Source organism: Tursiops truncatus, chromosome 12 (genome assembly GCF_011762595.2).
Source record: "Tursiops truncatus isolate mTurTru1 chromosome 12, mTurTru1.mat.Y, whole genome shotgun sequence".
NCBI classification, from domain to species: domain Eukaryota; kingdom Metazoa; phylum Chordata; class Mammalia; order Artiodactyla; family Delphinidae; genus Tursiops; species Tursiops truncatus.
The window spans coordinates 17,299,841-17,312,137 of record NC_047045.1 but is presented as its reverse complement, the minus strand read 5'-3'; the positions used below and the strand labels follow the sequence as shown (position 1 = coordinate 17,312,137).

The 12,297-nt window shown below is 39.1% G+C and overlaps 1 long non-coding RNA gene across 1 annotated transcript in view; it reads left to right on the top strand.

Annotated features, from left to right (window-relative positions):
* Positions 1-7,175, top strand: part of LOC141275991 (uncharacterized) — a 294,048-nt gene extending 286,873 nt beyond the window's left edge. The window contains exons 6-7 of the long non-coding RNA XR_012324726.1: positions 2,539-2,669; positions 6,763-7,175. This is a non-coding gene — a long non-coding RNA (uncharacterized lncRNA). The remainder of the gene's footprint in view (positions 1-2,538; positions 2,670-6,762) is intronic.
* Positions 7,176-12,297: the final 5,122 nt, after the last annotated feature.

Below are 12,297 nucleotides of genomic sequence, written 5' to 3'. Positions count from 1 at the left end.
TATTGGGAGCATGGAGGCTTAACCACTGAGCCACCAGGGAAGTCCCCAAAATGCTCACATTTCTGTTGGAATATGTATGTGAGTGCTGGGTCACAATGTAAAATGTTTTGTTAAGTGAATTGTGGTTTAAAGTGTTTGAAAGTCCCTGCTCTAGGCTGGTGCTTCTCCCAAATGTTCGGGACCCTCAAATCATAATAGTTCAGCTAAAAATGCAGCTTTCTTGCCTCATCCCAGAAATTCTGATTGAATAGGTCTAGGGTGGGGCTCAGAAATTTGCATTTTAGAGGAACTACAAGTGATTCTCACTAAATCACTAATTACAGACACAGATGATAACACTTTTGGGGTTGCAGTGAAGGGATGTAAAGAATTGCTTGTCAGTTCACTTTTCTAGCATTGCAGAGGGCTTCCCCATGATCAGAATTGTGGAGAAGGCCTTAATTCGTGATATGAAGCAGCGTAGGGCAGTGGTTAAGAGGGTTTGTAAAATGAGACAGACTCGAGTTCCAATCCTAGTTTGTCATTTACTGGTTATGAGATATTGGGACTCTCTTTTACTTTGTTTGTGTAAATGGGGTTAATAACTGTTCCTACTGCATAGAGTTGAAAGGATTCAATGAGATAAAGCAGCTTCTGCATGATAATAAAGGAAATATTAGCCATTGTCATCTTTAGGAATCACCAACATTTTGAGAAAAATTCTACTTGCTCACTTAATTTGACAGACATTAGTCGAGTGTGCAAAGAACCGTGCTAAGTGCTTTTAGAAATGCAAAGATGAAAAACAGCCCCTACTTTCATGGAGCTTACAATCTGACATGGTCATAGACTTTTACAGCAGAAAATAATCAGGTTACCCAATCGGGCTCTCATTTAACAGGTGAAGAAACTGAGACTCAAGAGCCTAAGCAAGTCGTCCATATAGTTAGTGGAGAAGTCTGAAGTAGAGCCCAGACACCTGACCCAGGCCAACGTCCTTCCACCAGCCCAGACTTCACTTCATGGCTGGGAGCCCAGTCCTGACAGTGGTGTGCTGGTAAATGTAAACAGCCAGCTCTCTGGGCACAAAAATGTTTGTGCATACATTTATATGTAATTGTATTCAACCCTTTACTCATGTAAAGGATAAGTAACACATGGTCTACAAATGATAATGACATATGCAATACTCTATAAGGTAAATGCCGTATGACCAACTGATTCTCAGTGGATGTTTTGATTTTCCTCAATTCTTCTATCCATAGCCAACCCACGGTTGCAATTCAACGATGATTTGACTAATGGCATTGTATCTCAATCCACTAAATCTTTTTTTAATTGTGGTAGCACACATATGACACAAAAGTTACCATCTTAACCGTTTTTAAGTGTACAGTTCAATAGTGTTAAGCATATTCACATTGTCGGACAACTAATCTCCACAACTTTTTCGTCTTGCAAAACAATCTCTGTACCCATTAAACAGCACCTCCTCATTCTTCCCTCTCCCTAAATCCTGGCAACCACTCTTCTACTTTTTGTTTCTGTGAATCTGACTATTCTCGATACTTCACTTAAGTGGAATCATACAGTATTTGTCATTTTGTGACTGGCTTATTTCACTTAGTATAATGTCATCAAGATCATCCATGATATAACGTGTGAAAAGATTTCCTTTTTTAAGGCTAACTAATGTTCCATTGTATGCACATACCACATTTGTTTGTCCATTCATCCATTGATGGACATTTGGGTTGCTTCCACCTCTTGGCTCTTGTGAACAGTGCTGAACATGGGTGGGCAAATATCTCTTTACAATCCTGCTTTTAATTCTTCTGTATATATACCCAGAAGTGAAACTGCTGGATCATATGGTAGTTCTATTTAAAAATTTTTGAGGAACTGTCCTGCTTTTTTCCATAGTGGCTGCACCATTTTACATTCCCACCAACAGTGCAAAAGTGTTCTCCTGCTTCTCCACATTCTCACCAACACTTATTTTCTGGTTTTTTGATAGTAGCCATTCTCATGGGTGTAAGGTGATCCACTAACTCCTTTCCCAATAAAATTTGTCATTAAATCTGACATGATCTACTGTTAAACTGTGTGAAAATTAATAAAATAAAACCTCACTAAAATGGAGTCAGGAGGCCAGAGGGAGAAGCTCTCATGTCAATACAGATCCCAACAGGAAGAGAGGTACTTTGCCTCTCTGGCAGGAAGTGATACTACCTCTCTGGCAGCAAGTGATAGTACTTTACTACCACCAGAAGGAGGAGGAAAGATTTTTCTCCCGCTTGACAACAGCCCAGCCAATGAGAGACTGTCACAACTCAGCCAATGAAAAGCCACTATACTTTGAGCTTTCGCTTTCCTCCAATGGACTTTTTGTTTATGACAGCCCCACCCAACTTCCCCTTCTCTATAAGAGTTTCCCCTCCTGCGCTTCACCAGATTTGCATGTGGTTTGCCGTAGTTGCCTGTCCCAAGTTACATTTTTTGCTGCTCCCAAATAAACGCGTTTTGTTGGTAAATAATTTGCTGTTCTGTTGTTTTAAGTTAACGCTACATGGAGGTCCCACAGAGATCCAGAGAAGAACGCTGACAACTCCGAGGCTGGTGAACAAACAGGTGTCGCTACCTTGGAGCCCACGGAACTCCTGCTTTCTTGCTGACCCTGAAATCTGAGGGTAAGTGTTTTTGCTGGATCCAAGCTCCGCTCTTTTTGCATTTTGAAGCTCTTCAGCCTTTATTGAGGATCTGTTTAAAGCCTTTGTCCTTTATTTGTTAAGGCCTTGTTTGGGCTGTGAGTACTCACACTTCCGTTTCTTTTGAAATCAGGCAGTTCCTACTGTAACTGTGCTGGTATTTGACCTGCCGGCTATTAAAAATTATTCTTTGCTCTAGGGAAGAACCTCTGAAAAATTGGATCCCAGTTATCTAAATGTTTTGAGGTCACACACCCCCCTCCCAGGCCCCAGCCAATTTTAGTTTAAAAACCGTGGTGCCTCCTCGTGTTTATTTGATTTATGACTTAACCAGAAGTAACATCGATGGCCATTATGGGGCACTTCTGGACTCTCCAAACTTACCTTTCTTAAAATCTGTTACACAGCCACGGCTCTGAAATAGCCAAACTCAATTGGATGTTTATTTTGATTGGTATTTTGAGGCTTCCAACCATTATCAGGAGTCTAAAAAATTGCCTCTGTGCAGAATACGATAATTAAGTTAATTGAGGTGAGCTGTTAAAGACAAAATGCCTTCCAAAGGCTCACGTTTGTCCCCCGCTTTCCTCCGTCTCAGGCTCCACCTCTAGTGCCATTTTCCTCCTTCTCTGAACCTAGCAGAAACTGCCCCTTTAGTGTTAAATCTTCTGAGGAGCCATATAAGCCCCCAAGTACTTAGGTCCCCTGAACTAAGGCCAAACTGTGAGCTGCAGTTAAAGAGTTCCCTGAAGTCACCGAGGACCTCCCCACCATATGTCTGCTGAAGAATTTCACATAGTTATTCAAACCTACCAACATGGTTTCTCAGGTTTATATGAGTTAGTCCACATGCTTGCTGGTGAGGGTCAAGCCAAACACTGGATGAAACTAGCCCAATGGGAACATACTGGAAGGGATTAGAAAGGCAAACCCCTAACTTGTCAAGAGGCTGCAGCACTCACTGAAAACCCCCATTGAGCAATTATAGCAGCCTTTCCTAAGCCTGTTGATGGGAACAAAATTCAGGCTTGCGCACAAAAATCCGATGACGCTGTCCGTGACTATTGTAGTTGACTTCAGATTATTTTTAAAGAAAATCCTGTCTGTCTGCAGATGTTTAAGTCCACTGGGTTAGGCTTTAACTCCATGTTTATTAATGGGCTTAATCAGGACCTTTCTCTTTTAGTTGAAAGGACCAGGATGGAATGGGAAAGTATGTTCACTCCAGATTTAGTTAATTTGGCAAATCAGCATACTCAAACCCTGGAAGAGTCGCCAAAAAGACTGCTAAAATTCTTTGTCTTCAACTCTGGCAAATGAAGTTCCCTAAACAGAAGCAAAACCTTCCAGTTTCTGCTATTATTGCAAAGAGCCAGGACATTGGAAAAATGGTTGTTACAAATGTAAATGTTTCAGGTATCTTTAGCTTTCTAACCGGCCTTTCCAGTGTCCTCCCATTTCTCAGTGACAGACTTCTGAGCAACTCCAGTCGCGTTTCCCAGTGCTCCTCCTTAGCTCAGAGGAAACAACTCTCCAGATGTGGAATGAATCTCTCTCTGTCCTAACGGACACTGGAGCCACACCACTTGGTGCTCAACCCCACTGCTATGAAGCAGCCCCTGCCTCGTAGTACTAAAACAGTTCAAATAGGGGGTGTCTGCAATGAACCTCAAGAGGTTCCTCTCTCTGAACCGATTCCCTTTTGTTTAGGCCCCTTGAGAGATGCACACCCTTTCTCCTTAGCTCCTCTGCCCCTATCCATTTATTAGGTTTAGACTTCTTGAAGAAGTATCATGCCAGGATTTCTTTCTTCCAAAAGGGGGAAATAATTCTAGAATTTGACAGAAACCATCAAATTAGCCAACCAAGATAAGTAACCAAGAGATGTTAATTAATTAACATCTTTTTCTCTGCCTTTGACAGTACAGGAGCTGGTTCTGGAAACACTGATCATTTTAACCTATTGAATCAGCTACCATCACCACCCTTACGGGCAAAATGTCTAATAATGGAAAAATTCACAGTGCACCTCCCACAAAAGATTCAAATAGATCTCAGAATCTCTCCCCAGAATTAGACAATACCCTATAAGTAAAGAAGCCCTTCAAAGAATAAAGCCCATAACAGAAGATTTCAAGGCTCAGGGCATCATCATCCTTTGCAGTAATCCCTGTAATACTCCTGTTTTACCTGTGAGAAAACCCAAGGGCCAAGAATGGAGGTCTGTCCAGGACCCCTGAGCAATACACAACGCCATTATCCCTCGACGCCCTGTTGCTCCTACTGACATCCATTCCCACTGGGAGCACATTTTCACTGTAATTGATTGATGTAGTGCATTCTTTAGTATTCTAGCTGGTAAGGCAAGTCAATATCTTTTTGCCTTGGGAAAGATGACCTTACACCTGGAGAAGAATGCCCCAGGATTTCACAGAAAGTCCGTTGTACTTTTCACAAACCTTGAAAGCTGGTATAAAGTTTTCTGCGGGTTCTACTTAGTTACAGTATATAGATGATTCACAACATATAGATGCTCTCCTTCTTGAATCTGCTCACAGGAAGACAGCATCCACTTACTAAAACTTTTGACTTAAGGTCAAAAGGGACATAAAGTCTCCAAAGAAAAGCTGCAGTCTGCTCAAACTCAGGTTCGATATTTAGAGCACCTGATCTCAGAACGGTGGCTACGTCTGGATCCTGAGAGCCTTCATGGCACCCTGAACTTCTACAAACCTAAACTAAGAACCAATTACAAGGTTTTCTCAGGCTAGCTGGTTACTGTTGAAATTGGAGTCCAAATTTCTCTCTTACGGCTCAGCCCCTCTATGCTTTATTGAAACCCAGGAAACCTGACCCCATTAATTGGGGAGGTCAAGATGACACAGCTTCTGAAGGCTTAAAGAAAAGCTTATTGAGACCACCTGCCCTTGGACATTCTAACTATCAGCTTCCCTTTTTCCTTTTATATGTGGGAAGGAAGGGAATGCCCTTGGAGTACTCACCTGCAAACATGGGGACCATCATTGACCCATAAGGGTATTATAGTCTGACACCTGGTAATAATCTACAGGAGATTCCTCTAACCAATGCAGATTTTTCATGGTTTACAGATGATTCTTATTTAATGGGAGAAAATGGTAAATAGAGTGCTGGAAGCTGTTGCAACTCCTTTTGATATAACTGAGGCAGCACCTTTACCAATGGCTACTTTGGCCCATTATATCGCTTCATTATACAATCTTTTTTTTTTTTAACATTTAACATTTCTCTAATAACATTTCTCTCATTTAACATTTCTCTAATAATTAGCTCATGGAACTATACTCAATTTTTTTTTTTTTGGCTGCATTGGTTCTTCATTGCTGTGGGTGGCTTTCTCTAGTTGTGGCGAGTGGGGGCTACTCTTTGTTGTGGTGCATGGGCTTCTCATTGCAGTGGCTTCTCGTTGTGGAGCACGGGCTCTAGACGCACGGGTTTCAGTAGTTGTGGCTTGCGGGCTCTAGAGCGCAGGCTCAGTAGTCGTGGCACATGGGCTTAGTTGCTCTGTAGCATGTGGGATCTTCCCAGACCAGGGCTCGAACCCGCATCCCCTGCATTTGCAGGCGGATTCTTAACCATTGTGCCACCAGGGGAGTCCCATACTCAATATTTTGTAATAACCTATAAGGGAAAATAATCTGAAAAAGATATATATATATATATGAACTGAATAACTTTGGTATACACCTAAAACTAACACAACTTTGTGAATCAACTATACTTAAATTTAAAAAAAAAAAACCCACTTGGCAAAATTCCAAATACCTTGGCGAAAAGCATTGACATTGGTCCTTCTAACTCTCAGATCCACTCCTTTTGGAGCTTATAAACTGTCACCCTTTGAGATAATCATAAGACACCCAATGCAATTGGCTTCTGCTTCTTTTGACCCACCGTTGACAAAAGAAGATATACTTCGATATTGCACAGGTCTAATTGCTTCTGTTAAAAATAACAATGTTTAGCAAAAAAAAAAAATATATATATATATATAACAATGTTTAGTTAGAGTAATCTTTTCACATTGTGCTCTCAGGAAATGAAGACCTTAAGCATCACACCTTACAACCTGAATATTCCACCTATTGGAAAAGACACCTCCAGAAGGGCTCTCTTCAACCTCGCTAGAAAGGCCCCTATCAGGTACTGCTAACCAACCTTCTGGATTCTTATCTGAACTCGTAGTCTCTGACTTTGCAACCTATAGGCTATAATACTGAGAAAACATTTACTTCCAAACAGTTTCTTTTGAGGTAACAATACTGTTTAATTACTTCATGTTTATTCCTACAATGCATCTTCCCAAAGCATTTCTTTAATTCCTTCAGTTTTTAGTGTGTCCTCACTATATTCACTATTCTAAGATACAGACTTTATTTTTAAAATGTATCTTATTGAAGTATAGTTGATTTACAATGTTGTGTTAATTTCTGCTGTACAGCAAAGTGACTCAGGTACATATATACATTCTTTTTTGATCTTTTCATTATGGTTTATCACAGGATATTGAATATAGTTCCCTGTGCTATACAGTAGGATTTTGTTATTAATCCATTCTATATATAGTAGTTTGCATTTGCTAACCCCAAGCTCCCAATCAGTCCCTACCCCATTCTCCCCCCCAACCCTTGATAACCACAAGTCTGTTCTCTATATCCGTGATTCTGTTTCTGTTTCATAGTTATGTTCATTTCTGTCATATTTTAGATTCTACATGCAAGTGATATCATATGGTATTTATCTTTCTCTTTCACTGAATATGATAATCTCTAGGTCCATCCGTGTTGGTGCAAATGGCATTATTTTATTCTTTTTATGGCTGAGTAATATTCCATTGTATAAATATACCACATCTTCTTTATCCATTCATCTGTCGATGGACATTTAGGTTGCTTCCTTGTCTTGGCTATTGTAAATAGTGCTGCAGTGAACATTGGGGTGTGGGTATCATTTCAAATTAAAGTTTTCTGTGGATATATGCCCAGGAGTGAAATTGCAGGATCATGTGGTAACTGTTTTTAGTTTTTTGAGGAACCGCCATACTGTTTTCCATAGTGGCTCCACCAATTTGCATTCCCACCAACAGTGTAGGAGGGTTCCCTGTTCTCCACACCCTCTCTAGCATTTGTTGTTTGTAGACTTTTTGATGATGACCATTCCGACTGGTATGAGGTGGTACCTCATTGTGGTTTTGATTTGGATTTCTCTAATAATTAGCGATGTTGAGCATCTTTTCATGTGCCTGTTGGCCATCTGTATGTCTTCTTTGGAGAAATGTCTGTTTAGGTCTTCTGCCAATTTTTCGATTGGGTTGTTTGTTTTTTTTGTTGTTGAGTTGTATGAGCTGTTTGTGTATTTTGGAAATTAAGCCCTTCTTGGTCACATCATTTGCAAATATTTTCTCCCAATCCATAGGTTGTCTTTCGTTTTGTTTATGGTTTCCTTTGCTGTACAAAAGCTTGTAAGTTTGATTAGGTCCCATTTGTTTATTTTTGCTTTTATGTCTTTTGCCTTGGGAGACTGACCAAAGAAAACATTAGTACAATTTATGTCAGATAATGTTTTGCTTATGTTCTCTTCTAAGAGTTATATGGTGTCATGTCTTACGTTTAAGTCTTTAAGCCATTTTGAGTTTATATTTGTGTAGGATGTGAGGAATTAACTTCATTGATTTACATGTGGCTGTCTAGCTTTCCCAGCACCACTTGCTGAAGAGACTCTTTTCTCCATTGTATATTCTTGCCTTCTTTGTTGAAGATAAATTGACAGTAGGTGTGTGGGTTTTTCCCCAGGCTCTCTATTCTGTTCCATTGATCCATATGTCTGTTTTTGTGCTACGCTGTTTTGATTACTGTAGCTTTGTAGTATAGTCTGAAGTCTGGGAGGCTTATATCTCCTGCTTTATTCTTTTTTCTCAGGATTGCTTTGGCAATTCTGGGTCTTTTATGGTTCCATATAAATTTTAGGATTATTTGTTCTAGTTCTGTGAAAAATGGCATGGGTAATTTGATAGGAATCACATTAAACCTGTAGATTGCTTTGGGTAGTATGGCCATTTTAACAGTACTCTTCAAGAGCATGGGATATCTTTCCATTTCTTTGAATCATCTTCAGTTTCCTTTATTAATGTTTTATAGTTCTCAGCATATAAGTCTTTCACCTCCTTGGTCAGGTTTATTCCTAAGTATTTTTTTTTTTATGTGATTTTAAGAGGGATTTTTTTTTTTTTACATTCCCTTTCTGATATTTCATTGTTAGTGTAAAGAAATGCCATCAATTTCTGTATATTAATCTTGTTTCCTGCTACCTCGCTGAATTCGTTTATCAGTTTGACTAATTTTTGTGTGGAGTTTTTAAGGTTTTCTATATATAGTATCGTATCATCTGCATATAATGACAATTTTACATCTTCCCTTCCAATCTGGATACCTTTTATTTCTTGTCTGATTGCTGTGGCCAGGACTTCCAATACTATGTTGAATAAAAGTGGTGAGAGTGGGCATTCCTCTCTTGTTCCAGATTTTAGTGGGAAGGCTTTCAGCATTTCGCCATTGAGTATTATGATGGTTGTGGGTTTGTCATAAATAGCTTTTATTATGTTGATATATGTTCCCTCTCTACCCATTTTGGTAAGAGGTTTTATCATGAATGGATGTGGAATTTTATAAAATGCTTTTTCTGCATCTATTAAGATGATCATGTGGTTTTTGTCTTTTGTTGATGTGGTGTATTACACTGATTGATTTACGTTATGTTGAACCATCCTTGGGACCCTTAGATGAATAAGATACAGACTTCAGAAAGATGTCTGAGACAAATCCCTCCTATCCTTCCTTATTACTCAAATGTGACAACAATAGGTTTCCTGTCTGTGCACTTTCCTGTGATGGGGGACATGACACCCAGGAAAGGTCCTTCCTGGCATTGAGAGATAAAAAGCCACTGAGTGCTAGTTAAAACAAACAAACAGACTCTTGATCAGCAGTGCTTTCAGAGAAAGGTCTTGATCAAAAGGGAGAAATGTGAAAATTAATAAAGGAAAATCTCACTAAAATGGAGATGGGAGGCCAGAAGGGGGAGCTGTCATGCATATACCACTCAACACCACTACAGATCTCAACAGAAAGAGACGTACTTTGCATCTCTGGCAGGAAGTGACACTACTTTACTACCACCAGAAGGAGGAAGAAAGATTTTTTTTCTCCTTGCCTGTCCACAGCTCAGCCAATGAAAAACCACTGTACTTCAAACTTCCAGTTTCCTTCAGTGGACTTTTTGTTTATAACAGCCCCTCCCAACTTCCCCTTCTCTTCCATAGAAGAGTTTCCTCTCCTTTGTTTTGCTGGACTTGCATGTGGATTGCCATATTTGTACATCCCAAATTGCAATTGTTTGCTGCTCCTGAATAAACCTATTTTGCTGGTAAAATAACTTGCTGTTTTATTTATTGTTTTAGGTTAACTGTTTCTCAATCCCATACAGATCATATTTATTACACTAAAATTTGTCTTAGTTTAGCATATTTATGTTGGAATTTCACCCACTTACCAAGAACGTGAGTGGTTATTTTGCTGAATCAGATAATAGTTTTCCAATACTGGAAGATTCTTCCCTCAGTTTTTTGTGCTATTCACAATGTAACAATTGCAAACAACAACATGCTTTTCGTTTAATTTGCATTATTAACATTTTCCTCATCACTTTTTTAAGTCTAGATGAGGGGCTAGGCCAACTTATATCATGGACCCGATACTAAATATTTTACACTTTGTAAGCCACACTGTCACTTTCAAAATAATTCAGCTCTTCCATTGTAGTGTGAAAGTAGCCATAGACAATACATAAGTGAATGGGCAGTGCTGTATTCCAATAAAACTTTATTTATAAAGATACGTGATGGGCAGGCCCTAGTTTTCTGAACCCTGGTCTAGACAATCAACAAAACAACAGATCATTAGCCCTGCTGCTTGCCGGTTTCCCTTGTGTCGATACTCTCACCATTGGCTACTTCAGGTTACCAACATGAAGTTATTGAAAGTGAAATCAGAAAGAGATGCATAGAAGCATGCTATTTATAGCATTCCTAGCATACAGATGCGATAGATATAAATAAACTCAACAGTACAGATACTAGTAAAATAAAATAATTAGGAAGTGATGAATTCTGAGTATGTATTACCTATCTTTTTATTATCACTTATTTAATTGAAAGCTTATTTAATATAATTTTTATTAATAGCTCTAATTAAAAACTGGCTCACAAAATTCCTGAAAATTGAACAACTGGCTCTCCAAACCCCTGTTGGCCAGCTGATTCCAGACACCAGTCTCCTGCCAGCTCCCTCAGAGAAGTAAGAACCAATCAATGTCCTGCTCCTTGTACCCTTTCAAACTTTAAGAAAATGTTCTCTCCTGAAAGAGGTCAGAAAACTAAGTTCTATAAAAACACCTCCTCTTCCAGTTATTATTTAGACTGTCTGCCCTTAAGGTAATTACATTTCTGACCAAACCTGCACTGTCTTGGAACTTACAGAACCAAACAATTGCTCATGTGTTTGTATTGTGAGTCACATTTGGTCTAAAAGAATTCCTGTACTCTTTAGAAGTTTCTAAAATTACAGCTTTGCCCAGTCTGGGAACCAATAACTTTGGTAGAAAGTAAGAAGGATATAAGATAGCACGTGTGAACAGAATGAGTTGATCTGTATTTTCACTCAGCCCCAGCCTTCACAATGTAATCTTGAACAACAACTGATTTCACTTATTTATTTGAGTCTGTTTTCTCCTTTCTACAAACCAATGCTTGGTACTCTTAAAGTTTGTGAGGGCAAATATTGCTAAAGTGATTTGAGAACGTTGGCTAAGGGGGTGTTGGAAATGTAGGTCATCATTTATCATCTGGACATGAATGTGAGGCCTTAAAGATTGTAATTCCATGAACCTGACATAAACACTTTAAGCGCTGAAAAATGTGCTTAGATCATTAGGGCAAATTGAAACCACCAGCTGAAATTAGCTTTTTAAATTTTTATCTTCATTTCCTTCACCATGTTCTTGCTTTCTCCCTATGTCCTAAGTAATTGAGAGGTGATGGCTTAATTTATTCAGACATTTTCCTTTGTGTATCTTTTGGACCTGGAATAGACAGTCTGTGGCACCAAAAATCACCATTTCCGTGCCTCTCCTTTCTCTGCTCTTCCTTTCCTACTTGGTACTTCCCATCCTTTTTTCTCCCCCGATTCTTCTTTCTTTCACTTTACCTTTTTTCTTGCTTGCCAGAGTACATGTATACCCAAACAGTCCAACCTTCTATGACCCTTAAATCTGTTTGAGGTATTAAGTTACATAACAATATATATGCTTCTTCTTTAAATAAGAGGCAACCTAGATGTGAATGATCATTGAATCCATGTTTATTAAGCCATTAACTTACATCATCCTTTTTCTGTTTCCAAGTTACTTCCAGGTTCTACCTCTCGCTTTGCTATTGGTACATATACCAAAACAAAGCCCTCTAGCATTAATATGTCTCTTTAGTCATAAAATATGGGGAAAACACAGGATGTGGGTA